Source organism: Sorex fumeus, unplaced genomic scaffold, assembly GCF_029834395.1.
Source record: "Sorex fumeus unplaced genomic scaffold, SorFum_2.1 ptg000008l, whole genome shotgun sequence".
In the NCBI taxonomy this organism is placed as follows: domain Eukaryota; kingdom Metazoa; phylum Chordata; class Mammalia; order Eulipotyphla; family Soricidae; genus Sorex; species Sorex fumeus.
In genome coordinates, this window is record NW_026606065.1 from 62,352,169 (window position 1) to 62,371,156 (window position 18,988).

Genomic DNA, 18,988 nt, shown 5'->3' on the forward strand with positions numbered 1-18,988 from the left:
TGTTTCTTTGGTTTCCATGTCATTGATTTCTTCTCTAATTTTTATGATCTCTTTCCTTCTGCCCAATTTGGGCTCCTTCTGTTGATACTTTTTTAAGATCTTGAGCTGTGAAGTCAAGTTGTTTATGTGCATCCTTTCTTCTGTCCTGAGATATGGTTGCAGAGCTATAAATTTTCCCCTTAAAACGGCTTTTGCTTCATCCTATACGTTCTCGTAGCTCTTGTCTTCATTCTCATTTGTTTCCAAGTATCTTTTGATTTCGTCCTTGACTTCTTTCGTGATCCACTCATTGTTCAGCATTGAGTTGCTTAATTTCCACATATTTGATTTGGTTCTCCATGTCTGTGTGTGATTCACTTCTCTTTTCAGTGCATCATGGTCTGAAAAGATTGTTGATACTATTTCTATTTCTTGATTCTATTGAGGTATGTTTTCTGGCCTAGAACATGGCCTATTTTGGAAAATGTTCCATGTGCACCGGAGGAAGAATGTGTATTCTTTCTTTTGGGGGTGTAAAACCCTGTATAGGTCTATAGGCTTTCTATTCTATTTCTTCTTTCAAAGACAATGTTTCTTTGCTGAGTTTTGTTTTTGTTGATCTATCCAGAGGTGATAAGGCAATGTTGAAATCTCCAGATACTATTGTGTTGCTAGCAATGTCCTCCTTAAAATCTGTTAACAGTTGCTTTAAATATTTAGCTGTTCCCTCATTAGGTGTATACATTTAAGAGTGTGATTTCTTCCTGTTGTATGTTTCCCTTGATGAAGAGAAAATAGCCTTCGCTGTCCCTTCTAATCTTTTTCAACGTGAAATTAATGTTGCTGGACACTAGTATGGCCACCCAGCTTTTTTGAGGGAGCTGTTTGCTTGCAGGATTGTTTTCCATCCTTTGACTTTGAGTCTGTTTGCTTTGGCTGTTGAGATGAGTTTCTTGTAGGCAGCAGAATGTTGCGTTCTGTCTCTGAATCCATTTTGCCACTCTGTCTCTTAATTGGTGAGTTTAGACCATTGACATTGAGAGAGATTATTGTTATGGGGTTTTGTGTCATCTTTCTGTAAGCGTCTGTTGTGGTTGTAGGGTTTGTCTTGTCTTATAATAGCCCCTTTAGCCCTTATTTTAGGTTTGGTTTTGAGTCTATGAAGTTCCTGAGCTGCTATTTGTCTAGAAAATAGTGTACTGTTCCTTCTATTTTGAGTGAGAGTATAGCCGGTTAGAGTATTCTTGGTGAAGCATTCATTTCAGTGATTTTTTTCACTATATCTCGCCACTGCCTTCAAGCTTAGAGTATTTCCTCTGATATATCTGCTGTGAATCTAAGGGGTGCTCCTTTGTATGTGATTTCTTTCTTTGACCTTGCTGCTTTCAGTATTGTATCTCTATTGGCAGCATAAATCATTCTAACTATGATATGTCTTGGAGTGTTTTTGTTAGGGTCTCTTTTAGCTGGTACCCTTCGGGCTCCTTGAACCTGAATGGCTGCATTGTGAAGCTCTGGGAATATTTCAACAATGATTTGTTTAACTTTGTTTTTTTTCGTTAGGATTGTTTCCCTGATCTTCTGGTAGTCCAATGATTCTAATGTTGTTCCTCTTGAAATCATCTGCTAGGACTCTGATTCTCTGTAAAGCTATCTTGAGGTCCCTTGCCACTGTTTGTTATTGCCTATTGGCTTTGTGCAGCTGATCTTCTAGCTCACTGATTCTCTCTTCAGCTACGGTTATTCTATTGCTGAGGGAAAAGTTTTTCATTTATTCTACGGAGTCTTTTATTTGTGACATTTCTGCTCTCATTTCTTAGCATAGTTTGTCGATTTTTTCTATCCTGTTACTGGATATCTGTCTGACTGTTTCATTGAGTTGATTGAACATCTTCCTGACTTCATATCTGAATTCTATGTCAGAGAGGTCCCTTTAGGTGAGCATAATCGACAGGGTCTTCTGGATTCTTTTCATTGCCCTCCCCATGTGTTGGGGATTTGTGCTGTTTCTTCATATTGCTGTGTAGAATGGGGACTAGGCTCCTTAGTTTGGCTAGACTACCTGTAGCCACAGAGCATTGGCCTGCTGAAAAATAGGCCACGTCCACTTCTACAAAGGCCACGCCCACTTGGAAAGAGTCCACGCCCCCCACGGCAACCTGGCTTTGGGAGGAGATCAGGGCAGCATGAGAAGTGAATAGGTGTAGACAGCTGCTCAGAGCTGCTATTCTCCAGGCATCTGAGAAGACACCTGGGGTCTCTCAGGGAGAGATCCAAGTCCCGGGTTAAAGTACCAGCAGATGAACTGACCTGGGTTTGGGATGAGATCAGCTCAGCAGCGTGTGAAGTGAAGAGAGGCAGACAGACACTCAGAGCTGCTTTTCTCCAGGCATCTGGGAGGACCTCAGATAAGATCTTGACTGTGATTTTTAGGTAAAATATATTTTGTAGTTAATTCTGAACAACAATTAAAAAGTAAGTGATAACGTTTAATATAAGTATAGCCCTTATAGTATCCATATTTAAAGTAAAAACCACAAAGTTCAAAGTAAAAATTGTCAAAGCAGTAACTTAATTTTTTAAAGGGAGAATATATTTAATCCCATTTTAAATGTGGCTTTATTTTTTATTTTTTATTTTATTTTATTTTTTGGGTCACACTCGGCGGTGCTCAGGGGTTACTCCTGTCTGTGCACTCAGGAATTATCCTGATGGTGCTCAAGGGAACATATGAGATGCTGCTGCTCAAACCCGGGTCAGCCTTGTGCAACATCCTACCCACTTTACTATAGCTCCAGTCCCTAAATATGACTTTAGAGACCTATCTTATGCTTTTTTCTTTCAAAATATTGTGAACTGATTTTGAGTTTAAAACATTAAAAAAAATCTTTGTAGCCCCTGACTAACCACTGAGGCACAAATTGTATTGATGTATTTATATAAAAAATAGAAAACTAGTGATATCAATACAATAGTTGACACAATAGTTGACACAGTGTTTGATAAAATTCTTTTAAACTCACATAAATCACTGCTAAAATAAAATTTTTATTTTCTGCTTATAAGACTTGTAAACATTACTGAATGATTTTATCTCCACAAACCTCAATTATCAATTTAAATACAATAATGCAGTGCCATAGACATTTATTGATATAATATATGTCAAATCCTCAATTTGTACTAAATGCTCTAGTTACAATTTTGATGTATCACAGGGTTTCATATTGAAAAAAATTAATTTTATGATTTTGTATTAGTTCATTAAAAAGTTTATTTTATATAATATAAACTTTCATTTTCAAAAATCCACTTAAAACTGTAACCAGATGACTATCTAATAATCAATTGCATTAGTATTCATCAAATACAAACCGATTAAAAATACGTAATCTTATAAAAGTAAAATAGAAGGCCTCTGCTATGAGTGACACATGAGGAGTAGTTCACTTGCTCTATATGTGGAATCAAGATCAAGAGATTCCAGAAGCATAATTTTTTGCCAGCAGGGTAGCTTGTGATCACTGGTAGCCAAGGAAAACAAAATTATGTAATCTTCCTATAGATATCTATATGTAGTGAGACATAAATTAGTTAACTAATAAACCCATACTAATGACTACAATTGTAAACATTTATTAATTTTATACAAATGAACATTTTGATGTTGACACTGTACATGTTTTACTGAAGGAGTTTCAAGTTATTTGAGCAACACACTGCTGAGATAAATTTATTATATCTGACAATATTATCTCAAGTGTCAATGTAAGCCAAGACCCACTGATTTTCAAGAATTAATAACTTTCTATTTTCTGGAAAGAAAACTTCAAAACTAATGAAGAAGTAGATAAATTCAGAGCCTAGATAGTAAAAATAAGGCAATTTAAGAGTGCTCCTGAGAAGTCACATCAAAAAAAAAAATCAGAATAATATATAGGGTATTATTTGGGATCTACTGAGAAAGTCAGTTTGAGGAATCTGTGACCACTTGTAACAGATTATCTGCTTTAAAATACAGAAAAGTGGCCAATTTAAAAGTAAGGATCATAACCCCATGGACAAAAAGGGATAGCAGAATGACTGCTAAAATGGAGTGTGATGTCCTAGGAAATGAAAAAGATGACCAGAAAACAAATACACCAACCTTAAACACACATTTACAGAAACTGATCTAGCAAAAACTAGGCCAAATATCCAGGGTCAACATTTTTTTTAATCCCTCAAAGTTGATGTACAAGGTATGCAAGGAAATTCCATAACTTTTAGAATGGAGGAATCTCTCATTCCCACACCCAAAGGAGAGTTCCGTCATTCCAAATAAAGGTTAACAATTCTGTTTTGAGGGACATTTGCCTGGCCTAATCCTATATGTAAACACACCTAATCCACACATGGCTGGTTGCAAGCAACAGAATGAGATCCTGGAGTCAGAAAGTTTTTAGAAATGATGGCTTGTTGGGGTTGAGAACTTGCCTTGCATGCAGCTGACTTGCACGCATTCAAACCCCAGCATTCTATATGCCCCCCTAACCCTCCATGAGTGATTTCTAAGTGCAGAGACAAGAGTTTTAACCACTGAGTACTGCTGGGTGTGACCCAATAGCAAAAAATAATATAAAAAATAAAAACAAGAGCAAAAGAGAAACTTTGGAATATAGGCAACAAATTTACCATTGTTTGCTGTTTGCGAGTTCAGTCTGTAAACAACTCAACTTGGTTACAAAGCAAGCCTTGTTAAACTAAGGGTAAGACCTGCCTGCCTTTTCTAGGTTGATTTAAGCTTTAAAATACAAAAATTGCCAGGGTTTGGCCAACAGATAAAACACAATAGATATCAGGTATCAGATCAGTTAATGAGCCCCCACTGCTTCCTAAAATTGTAAGAAGCCAGTAACACAGCCACTGTCAAGTATAATCAACTGTGAACTCTGGTAGTTGAACACTGGTCTGCCTGTTCTTCTTCAGCTTCATGACTGTAAATTCCCAACAGCTTCCAGAACAGCACAAACTCAGAGCCTCAACACCTGCATCAGAATTATTAGAGACCACCACCCAGCTTTGCACAAAATCAGATCTTCATTCTAGACATCACAAACCACCACTTACAGTGATGGTAGAGAACTCACCTCATTAATGGATGGAAGCAGAAAAATAGAAAGCATTCAAAGAATTGAAACTCTCTAAATTCCTTCATGTAGACTTCAAAATGACAATGTTGAGGTTGTCCCATGAAATAAGAAAAGCAATAAAAGAGAGCTCACAGAGCTTACTGAAACTCAAGCAAATTTATCAAATGAAACCATACAACTTAGAAGGAAAGGGTAGATTAAAAAATATAATAAATAGAATACTGTTAAATATCGTTGAATTTTATTTCAACAATCTTGAATTATCATATTTTAATATATATTGCAAATTCAAATTTTGTATTTTTTCTTCTCATAATTAGAGCCCCTTAGAGTCCCAATAGTGTGGCTCAGTTATTGAGCACATGCCTTGTATCTGTGAGTCTCTGAGTTAGAACCCTAGAATTGAAAAAAAGGAAAAAAAGGAAAGAAAGAAACAGTAAATAACATTTTTGTAATTAAAAATAAACCTTTGTAGAACTATAAGTTAAGTCAGTATAGAACTTTTAAATAAACAATAGCATAGCTGATTAAAAGGGGCTGAAAAGGGTAAGACTTTATTTTATTCCAGAAAGAAAGACTACTTTAATAAGGTGAAAAATATGAGATTTCCTGTCTTGATTGTTTTATATTAACTCTTATTTTTTCTCTGTATATATTTCCTCTGATAATAAAAAAAAAAGTTACAAGATAAGCACGTTCCATGCATTTTTTTCTCCACTTTTCCTCCTCGTGGGCCTACATATTAAACAGCATCTAACACATAATTAAGTTTTCTAATTATACTTGATCTGTAAAATTCTAAATCTCCCTCTTAAAGAATTATATGAACAGAACATGCATTGTCAAATATACGAAAATGAAAAACAAAACACATTTTATGGTATACCCAGCAAGCTACCGAGAGCTTCCGACCAGCAGGGCAAAGCCTGGCAAGTTACCCATGATGTATTCGATATACCAAAAACAGTAATAACAATTCTCACAATGAAGATGTTACTGGTGCCTGCTTGAGCAAATTTATAAACAACGGGAGGACAGTGCTACAATGCTACATACTTTGTTTATAAAAATAAATTAAAAAATTCAAAAAGCATATGCGTATCTAATAAGAGACAATTATCTTGAGCCTGAGAGATAGTAAGGCACTTGCCCTACATACGGTTTGAACCTCTGCACTGCTTATGTTCCTGTGAGCACTGAGAGGTATAAATGCTGAGCATAGAGACTTAAGTAGAGCCTGTATACCATCAGGAATGACCCAATGAATCCTAAGTAAGCTGATAATCAAAATTTCTAAATATTCACAAAATTCAACCAAAATATTGAAAAGAATTTCATCAAAATTTGAAAGAAGAAATGAATGGACATTCCTTAAAGAATAACCGCCATATGAAATAGATACACAAAAACAGATAATTATAAATCATTATCAAGGAGTACATATCAGTAATTTAATGATATCTAGACTCTACTAGAATGTTTTTATCAAATGACCAGAAAGAAGTGTTTGTAAGGACATGTGAGTAAGGCTAACTTTCAAATATCGCTGGTTGAAATGTAAATGGGTCCAGACTCTGGAAATCAATACAGCAGTTTCTCATGATGTTAAGGATAGACTTACTTTGTCTTTTAGCAATTTGATTACTAATTAAATATCCAAAGAATACAAAAATGCTATTTGTAAAGGATAAATGCATTGTTATGTCATTTGAAGTTCCATTTCCAAGCAATATTTGTGAACAACCCAAGTGTCCGGTTCATAGAAGGGTATATGAAGATGTGATTTCTATAAACATTTGAATACTGCTTAAAATAAACAAATTGACTTTAATAACATGGTTAGACTTTTTGCATAATGTTAATCAAAAGAAATGAAGAGAAAGATAGATACCTAATGAGCTCACTCATGTGTGCTGCAGAATAAAACAAAAGAACAGATAAAAACAACACAAAGCAAATACTAGGATTTAGGCCCTGCAGAATTTCACTTGCCATAAGAAGGCGGGTGCAGTAAGACTAAATGGTGGAGGTGGTTCAATAGATTGAGGTAGAAATATATCAACATGATGCTAATATGCATGATGTAACTAGCATAGTAATATGTAGTGTAATGATGTAACAAGTTGCTTTTTAAGAGATGTGAAAAAGCAGTCCAAAAACATACAATGTTATGACCAAAGTTACCTCAATAATTGATAACTGGATGTGCATGAACTGAAGGAAATTAAAAAGAAATAATATTATTTTATAACTCCTTGTTTTGTAATTCCATTAAGTTTACAAGTATGCCAGTCAATTAGCATATTAAATCATATTATGTATAATTTTTTAAATCAGCAGGATTATAAAACTCACTTGTGTTTTAATATATTTGAAAAGAATATTTTATTATACTGAAAACTCATATAAATCACATAATTTCAACAACTTTTTGTAATTCCGTGTGGATAAATTGATAAAATGAATTTACAAGCTGGTGATGTCAAAACCAAGAGTGACACAGAATAGACATTTTTCAAAAAGTTGTGAATTTAATTAAATTTTCATTCAGTGCAATGCTTATGACAACATATTTATTGCTCATTCCATGTCCTGCTGTGCAATAAGACGCAAGAGACAGTAAATATGGAATTAAATGCCAATAGGTTGCAGCTTTGTAAACACATAAAACACAAAATGGCATGAAAACACTTGAGTCCTGCTGATTCCTAATTGTCATCTGCAGCACACTTTATTCGGCATTACTTTAAAGGAGCCGGTATTACATTATACCCTAAATACTTTGTGCCTAAGAAAAACAATTTTAATTAGAATATCTTATAATACATAATTTATTTTAATATAGCTAATAAAATTTATAGTCAATAACTAAGGTCAGATGCCAAATTTCATTAGAAAGTCTGTTAGCTACATCAGTAGTGGGAGGAATACTGTGGAGAAAAATCATTATCAGTTTCTTAAAACATTTTTGCTTTTGTTAGCAATCATTTGTGGAAAATATTGTAAAAAGTTTTCTTATTTCTACAATTTATATTTATTTACTCTTATTTTATTTAAACTTGTCATTATTCAGGAAATGCATTTACTGAGTTGAAAAAGAATTGTGACAAGAAGTGAAGTATAAATTCAAGTACATCTGTGATTTCCCTAAAACTTTTCCTGAGATAGGCAAATATGTACTGGTGGTGGGAGGAGGGTTCTAAATATGCCCAAGGCAAATGTAATCCTATCAGTAGATCATCCCCTCAAGTGCATTTTTTGGGATGTCTGAAGACAATAACTCCATTGCTAATCTATTTTTTGAGGAGATATGGATCCTCACAATGTGGAAAGCAAGTGCTCCAGCTGAATCGCTCTCTGGAACTATCCTTAAAATTTTTTCAGTATGAATTTTTAGTTAGTTCAACTTTGGCTTTGCCTTTGTCTCTCTTATTATGACATTTCTTTTCTCTCACTGTTTTCTGCAGCATATCACTCCTGTCCATAAATGCATACATTGCATATTCTTCCTTTGCAATCTCTAAGAGCTCCAAATATCAGCAAGCTCCAAATATTCCATCAAATTATAACAAGAGTTGTTACATTATAGTAGGAGTAGTCAACTTTCTATTGTATTTATTATTTTAAATGAAGAGACAGGGGTTTAAAGTCTACTTCTCAAGTACCAATATTCTTTTAGCACTATTCATTCGATTTATTGTATACTCTTCAAAACCTGAAATTCTGGGTTGTGTGTGTTTTTTTTTTATTCCTTTTTGACATTTTGCCATATAACGTTTTAAAATAATCATCTGTCTGACCAATGGGGTAGTACAGCAAGTAGGACAATAGCCTGGCACTTGGCCAACTAGGGGTTGATCTTCGGCATCCCTTAAGGTCCACTGAGCCCTACCAGGAGTAATCCATGAACAAAGAGTCAAGAATAAACCTTGAGAACTTATAGGTGTCCCTCAAATAACAAAAGATAATAAAATTTAAATAAATAAGTTTGTAGATAGAATTTTTTTATTTAATTTTCGTTCTTTTTATTTTTTGGTTAGAAATAAAAATCATTTTAAATTTCTGAGAATACAATGTCACCTATAACTTGTGATGTCCTGAAGGAAATTGGATATATGGGCACAAAAAATAAAAAAGGCATGAAATAGAATTTTGTACAAAGTCAGCATTTAATAACAGAAAATCTTATTAAAAATCATTGCATAATAGAACATAATGACACATTATGTCAGCTAGTATGAACTCTACCAAAATGTAGAAATCAAGAAAAGAAAAATAGCAAAGTTTTATTATTATCATAATGAAATATTTTTTGCATATATACTTCCATAATTATGAAACAAAAGCAAACAGCAGAATAAAGATATATTTCAATGACATGACTAAAATGCTTCAATAAGTATATGTTTAGAATTCCAACTCCAATCACTTAGAACTCTGATTTACAGTGATTTGTAAAACAACTAAAATATTATATTTAAATAAAATTTTAGAGTATTTTAAAATTTAGATATTGTGTAGACCCTTTGAGCACATTAGGTTAGAAAAATGAAAATAAAAGAAAAAATATATAATTTTCAAATTATTTTCATAAGACCTGAAATACAGTTACATAAGGACTTCTCTTTTTCACTTCACTAATATGATAGCTAAATCTCCTTTAAAAATAAAAATGAAGTGGCCATAGGTATAGCACAGCAGGTAAGTTGTTTACCTTACACGTGGTAACCCAGATTCAAACACTAAAACTCATACAATCCCTGAAGCCAAAAAGAATTGATCCTGAGCACAGAACTGGTAGTAAGCCCTGAGCATTGCCAAGTGAATCCATAAAGGGAAAATACTGTTATTAATATTATTACATAAATTGTAGATGGGAATTATTAGTCATAGTTTTGTTATCAAAGGATTATGAATGTATTCAATGTATAAAATATGTTTTTTCTCTTTAATGCAATCCTTTATTTCCTATGTCATATGTAAGAAGTCAATATAAAGTAGGAGTATTTTAGCAAGTATACTTTATCAAAGAGAGTAGCACACTCATTGCTGAAAGATTACTAGCAGTGGGATAAAATTAAGAATTTATTTCTTTGTTTTATTTATTTATTTTTTGCCTTTGCCTTAAAGAAATTTTAGAGTCATCTAGAAAACTAGGAACAAAGCACACTTATAAAACCAGTTCAAATAGTATTTTCCTCCTAGCTATTTTACTTATTTTAGTCATACTTATGATATTGCTCTTTTCTCTCTGACTTTGAAATAAACAATGTACAAATACAATACTATGAAATAGTTCTGTTATTTTCTGAGAATAACAGCACCTTAAATCATTTATTAGCAGTTTAATTATTTTATCCCTGTCATTATTCCTTCACTATTATTTAATTTAACTATCCAAGAAAATGGACTGATAGCAAATGCTCATCAAGGAATAGACCTTAATATGTATTTTTGAAAGAATGACAATATAAAAACCTCAATAAGAGATGCCAATGAGTTTTAAGTTTTAGCAGAATATATATATATATGTGTGTGTGTGTGTGTGTGTGTGTGTGTGTGTGTATGAATAGAATTAACATCAAATTAATTAACACAACTCTGCTTTAAAATTCAAAGTAGAAGTTTCATGGAGAAATTGCAAATTTTTACATTTTTATGCAGTTGTTGACTAAAAAACAAGGGTTAAGGAAAATAATAAAATATTTAAAGTGGGAAGAAAAGTGAGACTGCAAAGTAAGTTCAAGAAGTAATGGAGACAATCTGATGACAGACATTGCTTTTTAATCTTCATAGGGGTAGTTAAACATTATTTGTCTTTAGCGCATATACAAAATAACAGAAGGCAAAATTTTGGTGTTGAAAGGTTACTGGATGCAGCAAGCATTTAGATTGTCCTATACATCTCACTAAGAGAAATAAAGAACAACCTACAATCATAACAAAACTGAAATTTGGTGAACAAAGCAAAAGTAATGGGAAACCTATTACAGATAGCAATTGTGGCATGCAGATAGAATGGGTAATAACTTACTTGTTCAAGAAAATGAAGAGTACAAGGTCCTGAGAAACAGGCACGGGATAAGGCACTTGCTTTGCAGACCCCCAAGCCCCTGTTCCACATATGGCCCAGTGACCATCATGGTGAGTGATCCCTGAGCACAAAGACAGGGGTGAACTCTGGGCAACACTGAGTGTTACCACAGAAACCAAAACCAAAATGAAAGTAAAACCAAGAGACAAAAGGAAATGCAGGGAAAAGCATAAAATGACAATAGAAGAAGAAAGTAATCACTATAGTAACTAGGCAAAAGATGAGACATTGACAAATTGCTATACATAATATTCATTTAACTCTGTGGTGAGAAGCAAGACACACATTTAGTGGTCAAAATCATAAATGTGAGAGTAATACTCCAAAATAAAATCTTATTTCCAGCTTATTATTTGTATAAGTCAGCCCAGGATTTTTGTATTACAATTTTCTTAACTATGGAAGTCTCCATTAATAGGATTTCTTTATAGGATTCCTCTGAGACAAAGTATTATTTAAAACTATTAAAACTACTGCAGTTATGGAAAACTAGTAATAGTTATTACTCAAAATTTCATTGATACCTTTACAAAAATAATGTAAATCATATTTGTCACATCATGCTAATCCTTAGAATATGGGGTGAACCTCTCTATATCTTGTTTGTTTGCTTTTGAACCACACCCAGTGGTACTCAGAACTTACTCCTAGCTCTGCACTCAGGGATCATTCATCTCAGAATTTGGAGGCTCGTATGTGGGAAATGGAACTCATATATGGAGATCAGATCAAGTTCAATTCCATGCAAGACAAATGCCTATACACTTTACTATTACTCTAGCCCTGTGCATTTTAATTTTATTCATCTAAAACTGCTAACTGAACATTTACATGAAAAATCTTGTGATTGCTTTATTGATATTAAAAATACTTTATACCATCTTTACACAGTTAAAAAATTCTTTTAAAATAACATAAATGGTGTAATTAGTAGATATTTGTATACATTAAATAGATGGAAGATGGATAATAAATCAATATAAAATTATATAAAATTTATCAATAAAATTAAAAGGCATAAATTAAGTATTATACTTTACCCATTTCATTCAAATTAGCAACACTTAAAAGTTCAATCAATTTTGCTATAAAGTACAAGTCTGTGGGTAGAGCAAAACTCATTATGCTTATATATGTCCGGAGTAGAGGCATAGTACTTTTCAGCTTTGTTTTTAGCAAAAACAATATTCTTCCTGCTGTTACTTCTCTGAAGAACAAAGTGGTCTTGTAGACTTTCATATATGTGTTCTATCTTTTGCAAAACAGTACGAGAGTCGATTCTTCTACAAAATCAATTATATTAGAATCAACTGAAGTGGTAATATTTTGTTTTCCTTTTTAAAAAAGAAAATCCATAACTTTAAATAATACTTAAATCCGTTCTAACTGTTGTCTCAGAGATAATATAGAAAATGAGCTCATATGGAAAAAAATGTTACATGGGAAATAATTAGGGATTAAGAGCGTTTTACGGTTGAAAATGCAAAACACTTTAATTTTTATAGATAGAAGAGCCAAAACAAAATATATTTACCTATGGTTAAGTTGAAAAGAATCACTTTTTAGGGAAAGGATTATTTATTACAGTTGCACTATTCCTGTGATGTATTGAATGCTTGACATTGTTATAGAAAATCAATTGGATCCAATCTGAGAAAGCTGTGTTATATGCATTCAAACCTGACAGCCGCATAAATCAGTGTTTTTTTCATAAAAAAAGTCAAGCAAAAACAAAATGAAATTCATTTGTTTACTTTCTTAAGCCAGATGTGATTGCTACTCTATTTTCCTTTAGAAGGGATTACAAAACAAATTGACTTTGAACTGCCCAGTAAAGTTGAGCAGTGGAGGGTATCTCTTCATAAAAATCTGATTAGGAAACATATTTTCAAAGCATTAGCATCTTGTTCATAGAACAAGAGTATAGATTTTTTTCTTTCCTATGAAAATATAAACATTTGAAAGAGCAAAGTAAAATATTTAATGAGGATTTTTTACAAATATCTAATGATGGTGTGCAAAAATAATATTTATTTGTCACATTCTTACACGGGGTTAGAATTAAAAGCCAAGATAGAATTAGGTAATTTTGAGCACTAAAGTGGATTTTAAATTCAAAGTCAAACTTAAATCCTAACTTTTTTCCTTGAGTTTTATACAAGGAGATGCTAAATGGTACAGTGAATCATTTCTGATTTCACCTGTTTAATTTAACCCAAACAGGATTCAGAATTACATACCAGATTACAGTTTACAATTCAACATCAGGTGTCTCACAATAATCAGGGTTTGAGGTATTCTTTGGCTTGTTTCAAGTACAAATCAGTAAGACTACCATAGATCTAAAAAAGGTTGTCTGAATGTGAAGCACAAATATGTGAATTTTCTGCACTGTTCCAGATCATTTTTGTATGTTTATTACTGGTTCAGAATTTAAAAAATTATATTTCCATTTACTGGAAGTATTATTTCTTCTTCTTCTCTATAAAGTTTATTCTTCAGTCAAAGAAATTTCAATTCTTTGACTTTTGAAATTCTTATTAATTTCTTGCATAGCTTCAGCTTCCTTTCCTGAACTGTAGAAATTTTAAGTTTTTAATCTATGTGTTTCTTTTGCCTTATTTTAGGTGAAATATTAATTTGAACCTGTATTTGCAAAATAGTTAATGTTTTAAGAATAAAATGTAGTAAATTATATTTATTTATTATTGGGTCTTCGGCCATACCTACTTGTGTTTCAAGCTTTCTCCATGCTCTACATTCAGGGACAGCTCCTGAAGGGCTGAGGGAAATTTATAGGGAACTGAAGATTGATCCAGAATGATCAGGTGCAAGGCAAATGTCCTATCTCTCTGGTACTTAAATATATACTATCTTATGTATATACTTCTGAAAGCTTCATCAAAATCAAGAAAGCTTTTGACATCACATTCAACTTTTTCTCCTGTTGTCCTGTTGTTACTCTACTCCTTCTTCCTCCTTTGTTAGCTCTAGAAAGTCACAAATAATTTTAGTTACTTTTGTAGAATGTTTCTCAACATATCTCATATTTTAATCTTAAATTTGTCTTTGCTTAAATATTATTGAATGACCATAGAAAACTAGTGCTTAACTTTATTCTGTATTTCCATGATACATTTAATCATATACGATATATACTATAAATTGATAAATTTAACTGAGGAAAAATGTAATGTACATCTACGTACAAAACTTCATTATGCAGAGGCCAGAGAGAAAGTACAGTGAGTAGGGCTCTTGCCTTGCACACTGCTGACCTGCGCTCAATCCCTGACTTCCCACATGGTCTTCTGAGTCCTGAAGGAATGATTCCCAAGTGTGGAGCCAGGAGGAAACCCTAAGCATAGTCAGGTGTTGCCCCAAAATTAATAATAATAATTATGATTAGAAATTTAATTATACAGATAAATTAATAAGAATTAAAGGAATTTATAGTCAAGAGCCTAAATGCATAGATTGTGAATATTTGATTAAAAGTGCAAAGAGGAAAAGGCTGATCAGTATATATTGAGATTATAAATAATAGTAATCACAATAATGTAATTAAACATTTTAATGAGAAAATACTCATAATTTAAGATTAGCAGAAAATTGATATTTAGGCTGGAGCGATAGCACAGCGGGTAGGGCGTTCGCCTTACAAGCGGCCAACATGGCCGACCCGAGTTCGATTCCTCCGCCCCTCTCGGAGAGCCCGGCAAGCTACCGAGAGTATTCGATATGCCAGACACAGTAACAACAAAGTCTCCAATGGAGACGTTACTGGGCCCGCTCGAGTAAATACATAAGCTTAAATTGACTTTGAAATGACTTATTCATATAGAAACATTAACATTACCCTGTCCAGGACTTGCTCAGAGGTAAATGATTTGCTCTGGATTTATAAGAAAGAGTCAAGGTGTCATAACAGTTAGTACATTATTAAATACATATTATAAAAACCACTAGTTTTACATTCTTTAGATAAATACAAGTCAACAGGGGCCAGCAATATAATAGAGAAAATAAGATGCTTCCTTAGACCTAGCTGACTCAGTTTTGATTCCTGCCACCCCATATGGTCTACAGAGCATTGTCAGGAGTGATTTCTATGCAGTTAGTAGTAAGCCCTGAACACCACAAGTGTACACAAAAATGAAGAAAAAAAAGGAGGAGGAGGAAAATGAAGAAGGAAAAAAAAGAAGAAGGAGGAGGAGGAGGAGAAGAAGAAGGAAGAAGAGGAGAAGAAGGAAGAGGAGGAGAAGAAGGACGAGAAGGATGAAAAGAAGAAGGAGGAAGGTGAGGAAAAGGAGGGTGTGAAGGAAGGTGAGGAGGAAGAAGGTGAGGAGAAAGAGACGAAGGAGAAGAGGCATACATTGATCATATATTATTATCATAGACTACATATGACTGTGCTCAAATGCTACTTCCAGCTCTGTGCTTGGGGTTTGCTCCCAGCAGTGCTTGGGGGACTAGACTGTATCCTGGGCAAATCCCAGGCCTTGAGCATGGAAATCCACATACAATTTTATAGAGGCTGCTCCAATTTACACTTCTGGTAGCATTTTATCAAGAAATTTTAACAATTAATAAAAAACTTATCTTCAAGATTTATATCTTAATGTGATTTTATTTGCTATCTGCTTAGTTACATACTTTTATATTTGCTGAAACATTTTCTAGGAACATTGCAGTAATGAATTAATATAGCAAATAACAATTATTAAATATAGCAGTTAACAATTATTTTATTGAGGCTCAGACTTTGGTCCCCAATGCTGTGCCGGTCTTCTTCCCCACCCAGGTCAGTCTGCCTACCAGTATTCGAACCGGGACTTGGATTTCGCCATCCAAAGCCCCAGGTGTCCTCTAGTACCCTGGGACAAAAGCAGACCTGAGCCTCTTCCACTTTGTCCCCAACACTGTGTCAGTCTTCTTCCCCACCCAGCTTTTACCCTCCACACACACCAGGTTCCTGTGGGGGCGTGTCCTCTCAGAAGTGGGTGTGGCTTCTGTAGAAGTGGGCATGGCCTAATTTTAGGTGAGCCAATGCTCACATGGTGGCAGGTAGTTTAGTCATACCAAGAAGTCTAGTGTAACATCACAGTTCACAAACCTACACACCAACATGAAGAAACAACGCAAATCCCCACCACGTGGGGAGGATGATGAAAAGAGTCCAGAAGCCTCAGTAGGTGCTACTCATCTAAGGGACCTCTCTGAGAAAGAATTTAGATATGAAGTCATGAAGATGTTCAATGAACTCAATGAAACAGTCAGACAGATATCCAGTAAATTGAAGGAGGACATGAAAGAAACAATGGATCAGACAATCGAGAAAGTCCAGGAGAAATGAGAGTGGAAACTGGAAAGCAATGCACAGAAATGTCATGAATTAAAGATTCTGTAGATAAAAAAAAATTCAGCCTGTGCCATCAACAGTAGAATGACCACAACTGAAGACAGAAACAGTGAGCTGAAAGGTCAGCTGCACCAAGCCAACAGGTAACAACAAACAATGGCAAGAGGCTCAGACTTTGCCTAAATCTTTTACTGTTATTCTTAATATTTCACGGTCATGGTTCTCCCGTTGTTCATCGATTTGCTCGAGCGGGCCCAGTAACGTCTTCATCATGAGATTTGTTGTTACTGTGTTTGGCATATCGAGTACGTCACGGGTAGCTTGCCAGGCTCTGCCGTGCGGGCAAGATACTCTCGGTAGCTTGCCGGGCTCTCCAAGAGGAGCGGAGGAATCAAACTCGAGTAGGCCATGTTGACTGCATGCAAGGCAAACGCCCTACCGCTGTGCTATCGCTCCAGCTCTTAATATTTATTACTTATTAAATGTTTAGCAAATGCCTAAGACTTTTCTTAGTTTGTATATTTTTTCTAATAAAATCAAGTCTAAATGTAGATGGGGATATTGAGACTAAAGATTTATACAAAGTTCGTTGAGAGTACACAGCTTCATGGTCAAAATAACCTTGGTTTTAGATAATTCTCACTTTAGTATCTTTTCCCCATATATATAAACAATAACACTTAGTGATAGGCACAAAGAAATTTGCTCTCTGTAGTTTGTGATTAAACACTAAGTTAATGCACATTCTTTGACATATTCTTTTCAGGTTGATTCACATGAATAAAACCATGTATTTAAAGCCATTGTTTATATTCTATTTAGTATATACTCATATATATGTTGTATGAGTAGACATATCCAAATACTGCATTGATGTATAGTATAAAGCATACACATATCATTAATACTTTTTTCCTATAAAATAGAACTTTGTCACACATTGAGTACATTTCAAAGTGGAAATTCTTAACTCTGAATAAAAGTTAAATCATTTTTTTAACTTTTATGCTTTCTAATTTTCCAAAAGTATAAGCCAGTAAATGTTTTTCTTTCAGAAATTTTCCTCTCCTATATTTTGGTAAGGAAAAGGAAATATATAACATAATGCTAGCTTCTCCATAAAAATAAAAGCTAAAGGTTCGATGATACTGACGATAATCATAATGTTGTGAAAATTTTAAAGGAAAGTAAAAAAACAAACAAACAAAGCAGAATTTATTTAGATGTCCAGTCACTCTGGGACCTCAAAATGAATTTCAGGTAGAATCAAAATGATTTCAGGTTAGAAAGAAATAGTCTTATAAATTTATAGAATACCTTTATATGTCACTTTTATGGTGCAGAATTAATCTATATACAACAGTTATGGAACATAGTGCAAAGCAATTGATTTTAAATTAATTGTTCACTCTATCTCATAGCAATATATATTTAATAACACAAACTTTCAAAATAATATTCTATACTAAAAAGCCTGTCAAAAAATCAATGTTCTTGTATCTTTTTTTTTTTCAACTGTCAAAGTAGAGCAGAACACCTGTGAATCCCTATGGAAGCAAGGTCAACCACAAAATGTACAAAGACCTTTTTTTCTGTAGGCATAACAAAATGCAATTTTATCTTTTTAATGTTAGTGTGAGAATGCCATGACTCCTAGGGAACTGTGCCCGCAAAGCATCAGTTCACCAATCATTAGCCTCTGTGACTGTCAGCCACAGTTACTCAACAGGCCTGCAGTTTTATGTGGCATAAAGGTTAATATTGAATCCTTAGGTAAAATCTGAAAATGTTCTTGATCTTTGAGAGCCATGGGGAAACTAATAAAGTTTCAGCATGAAAGTTTGACTCAGCTCAACCTTATGGTCAGTGGACTGATAGTTGAAATGTCTAGTGACTAAAACTTAATGAGTATGTCGTACACAGGATACAGTAAGACAATAAGTTTTATAGGTAGCAGTTATGAAGTATAATATAAAGAAGCATCCATTTACTTTTTCCTCCTTTTATAGTTATCTTTTGCAACGTAAAGGTAAAGGTAAAGGCCCTCCCGTTGTTTGTCGATTTGCTCAAGCGGGCCCAGTAACGTCTCCATTGGAGACTTCGTTGTTACTGTGTCTGGCATATCGAATACATCACGGGGAGCTTGCCAGGCTCTGCCGTGTGGGCAAGATACTCTTGGTAGCTTGCCGGGCTCTCCGAGAGGGGCAGAGGAATCGAACTCGGGTCAGCCATATTGGCTGCGTGCAAGACAAACGCCCTACCTTTGTGCTATCGCTCCTCTGCCCCTTGCTATCGCTCCTCTGCCCCGTATGATTTAAAAAAAAAATTCTGCCTAAATATAAACAAGATAACAAAAGACTTGGAGATATAGGAACATACCCCGTTTCTGTAACTTGTTCATAGTGAAAATATTGAGGCTGG

The 18,988-nt window shown here is 34.1% G+C and overlaps 1 pseudogene; it reads left to right on the top strand.

Annotated features, from left to right (window-relative positions):
• Positions 1–3,386: 3,386 nt before the first annotated feature.
• LOC130019531 (uncharacterized) lies at positions 3,387–3,541 on the top strand (annotated as a pseudogene).
• Positions 3,542–18,988: the final 15,447 nt, after the last annotated feature.